Consider the following 3,526-nt stretch of genomic DNA (forward strand, 5'->3'; position numbering starts at 1 on the left):
GCATCCATATTCTTCAAGGTCAATGTACCTCCTCCTGTACCAGGAATATTTCCTGTGAATGATCTTCCTGGAGGCCCAGGGGGTCCTGGCGGCCCTGTGAAACAGGAATAATATTTGGTAAACAAAGGAAGCATTTGTCATATTAGACTCGTGTAGTCTGTATGGTAGTATCCCTAATCCTGTAGAACGTCTCTCATCAAATGCGCGAGAAGAGACACAATACTCGTGTCGACCCAGCACCTAAATGGGATGTATTGTGTCTCTTCACGCCTATCTTATGAGAGGCATACTACGGGATGGACATGCTACGACACAGACCACATGCGTCTACTGTGAACAAAGGAAGCATTTGTCATATTAGACTCGTGTAGTCTGTATGGTAGTATCCCTATCCTGTAGAACGTCTCTTATCAAATGCGCGAGAAGAGACACAATACTCGTGTCGACCCAGCACCTAAACGGGATGTATTGTGTCTCTTCACGCCTATCTTATGAGAGGCATACTACGGGATGGACATGCTACGACACAGACCACATGCGTCTACTGTGGGAAGCATTTGTCATATTAGACTCGTGTAGTCTGTATCGCAGTATCCCTATCCTGTAGAACGTCTCTCATCAAATGCGCGAGAAGAGACACAATACTCGTGTCGACCCAGCACCTAAACGGGATGTATTGTGTCTCTTCTCGCCTATCTTATGAGAGGCATACTACGGGATGGACATGCTACGACACAGACCACATGCGTCTACTGTAGCAGTTGTTTCATTGCTACGAAATAAAAACTGTGGTGGAACACTATCTTTTAAAAAAATATATAAATATATATTTGCGGTGGGAATCGAGCCCGATACTTTCTGCATGTCAAGAACCCCTGAACTAACCATAACCATGAATTACTCTATGTCCGTGTGTGTTGGGGATTACAAACTTACCGTCAAACTCAGCTTCAGGATCTGAATCCGGATTGTAGCGTAAAGGAAAAAAGATAGGCATCAACAATTTTCACATTTAAATCACTTTAACCGCCTTTACTCCAGCAGCTATTATTGTGGTCAAATCAGCCTCAGTGGTGCAGTGGTTATCAGGGTTGACTTTGAATCTGGAGATCGGTGGTTCCAGTCCAAGTCATGTCATAAAATTTAGCGTAGTATATGTATTAAGCGGGGAAGGACATTTGTGACAAGCATTAAATTTATGCTTAACCCATATAAGCCGAACTTTTTTCCTCCATTGGATCTTGCTGATATTTAACCGCTTCTAACTCCGGACCGGTACCGAGTGAATAGGTCAAACTTCTCAAACAATAGTGAAAATAGTAGGAAATTTTGTTTTCTAACTAATAGACAAATCCCCGATGCACTCTGACGTGGAGCGACTGAGATATTAGCGAAAAAGAGAGAAGGGTTTGATCATGTTTTGTGTGACTTTAATGTAGGCCTCGGCTCTCATGGATTAGCACAATTAAAACTCCTTTTTTTGTGGTCAAATTCTATCGAGGAGAACTCGCATGCTTGGCTGGGATTGAACTCACACCCTCCTGTTTACCAGGCCAGCGTCTTGACCACTATACCACCGAGGCAGTATTATCTCATGTTTTACCGGGAAACACACACAATTCGACACAATATACCTGAGAAGACCTTTTGCATGGATGATTCGACACAGACGAGAATTACGTTCATGTTTTTCCTATACACGATTCGACACAGGAATTTTCTACTCACCAGGGATGGCAGGTAATCTGTCATAGTTGATCAGGGCCGGATCACCAGGTTCATAGCCGTAGGTATTTTACTTTCGGAATTTCTCCTCCTCTGAAGCTCGTTTCCCCTCTTTCAACGTGATAGGGCCCTGTATACTAAACCATAGGAAATCCAAGATGACACGCCATCCATAGGAAATCCAAGATGACACGCCATCGGAAATCTTTCCGTTTCCGAAAAGAAAATCTAGGTACCTAAGTGATTTTATGATGATTTTATTCAACTTGGATTATGGATTGTACAGATGGGGTCAGCGTTTTTTTTTATTTTTATTTATTATTAATTTATTTAAAAGAGGTTTGACTTAGCACGGGTCCCCCCCGAATACATCAACACACAAATAATCACTTCGACAAGTTCAGTACACAGTCCCTAGGTAGTGTGTACTGTGTAGTCTGTAGTGTGTAGTGTGTACGGGTATAACTCAACGCCCTAGTCCTGACACAACTGATATCTCAACCCAGCCCAAGTAGAACATAAAATCAACACAAACACAACAATATCAGCTATCTATTTACAAGCCTCTTTCTAACTAAACATGGATTTTACAGATCTTGGGTTTTCTAAGAGTCCCCAGCACAACTGAATTGAGAGTCAGGGTAAGGCCAGCCATTCACTATCAGGTAGACCTGACAGGTACCTCTGAAAAGGTCCGAATGTCAGGTCTACCTGATACCTACCTGAAGAGGACATAACCTATCAGGTAGAACTGACTCAATCAGGTATGTATACCTGACACTTGATCAGGTCTACCTGATAATGAGTGGCTGGCCTAACCACTCGAACACAGAGTTGGGCTTTCTTTCACCCTATAAGTAGCTACCTATGTATTAAACAAAGGTTAATAATAATAATAAGTCCGAGTCCAAAGTCTAAATGAACAATGAAACTCATCACAACTAACAGAGCACGTAAAATATTAATTCCCAACTTCCTACCCACTCCATCCTCCCGCCACCCATTACCTCCCCTCATTTCCTTTTCTTTCCTCCCCCTCCCTCCCTCCTATCCTCTTCTTCCATTCTTACCTCCCCTTTCTTCCTTTTCTCTCCTTCCTTCCTCTTCCTTTACTTTTCCCACTCTCCTCTCCTTCTTCCTCACTACTACCTCTCCTCCTCCCTTTTACATTCATCCTCCTCCTTTGTTCATTTGCTCTCCTTCCGCTCCCCTCCATTCTTTTTCTCATGATCCTCATCCTTCCCATTTCTACCCTCCTCCTCCTCCTCCTCCTTCTTCTATCGTCCTCCCCCTTTCTTTGTCCATTGTCTCACTGCTTACTGCCTCATTTATTACTTTTTAATGATCTGGCGAGAACAGCACACGACTTTGTCAATAGTGTCTTTACCATTACTAAGCTAGGTATAGGTATGTAGGTATGTATTTTCAAATAGAAAGTGAAGCCCAAGTCACAGTACAGTCAAAACATTCTTACTGGCGAATAAATGTTTTTTTTTTTTTTTTTTTTTTTTTTTTTTTTAAAGGGGTTTGGGGGGGGGAATTTTAAAGCGGAAGGGGGGGTCAGGAGGAATGGGCCAGCTTCGAGTTTTGGATAGCCTTTTTAACATTTACACAGACATTCAAGTTTCCGAAGCCTAGGGTTACTGTCTCTCCGGTCCACCTGGTCGTACCTGCCGGGCCAGCTTCGAGTTTTGGATAGCCTTTTTAACATTTACACAGACATTCAAGTTTCCGAAGCCTAGGGTTACTGTCTCTCCGGTCCACCTGGTCGTACCTGCCGGGCCAGCTTCGAGTTTTGGAT

At 43.0% G+C, this 3,526-nt stretch overlaps 1 long non-coding RNA gene across 1 annotated transcript; it reads right to left on the reverse strand.

The window, feature by feature from the left end:
• LOC113469924 lies at positions 1–1,780 on the reverse strand. The gene is made up of 2 exons (XR_003393189.1): positions 1,729–1,780; positions 1–94 (listed from the first exon to the last, which is right to left on the reverse strand). It is a non-coding gene; the product is annotated as an uncharacterized LOC113469924 (long non-coding RNA).
• Between the last annotated feature and the right edge of the window lie 1,746 nt (positions 1,781–3,526).

Source organism: Diaphorina citri, unplaced genomic scaffold, assembly GCF_000475195.1.
Source record: "Diaphorina citri unplaced genomic scaffold, Diaci psyllid genome assembly version 1.1 scaffold1295, whole genome shotgun sequence".
In the NCBI taxonomy this organism is placed as follows: Eukaryota; Metazoa; Arthropoda; class Insecta; order Hemiptera; family Psyllidae; genus Diaphorina; species Diaphorina citri.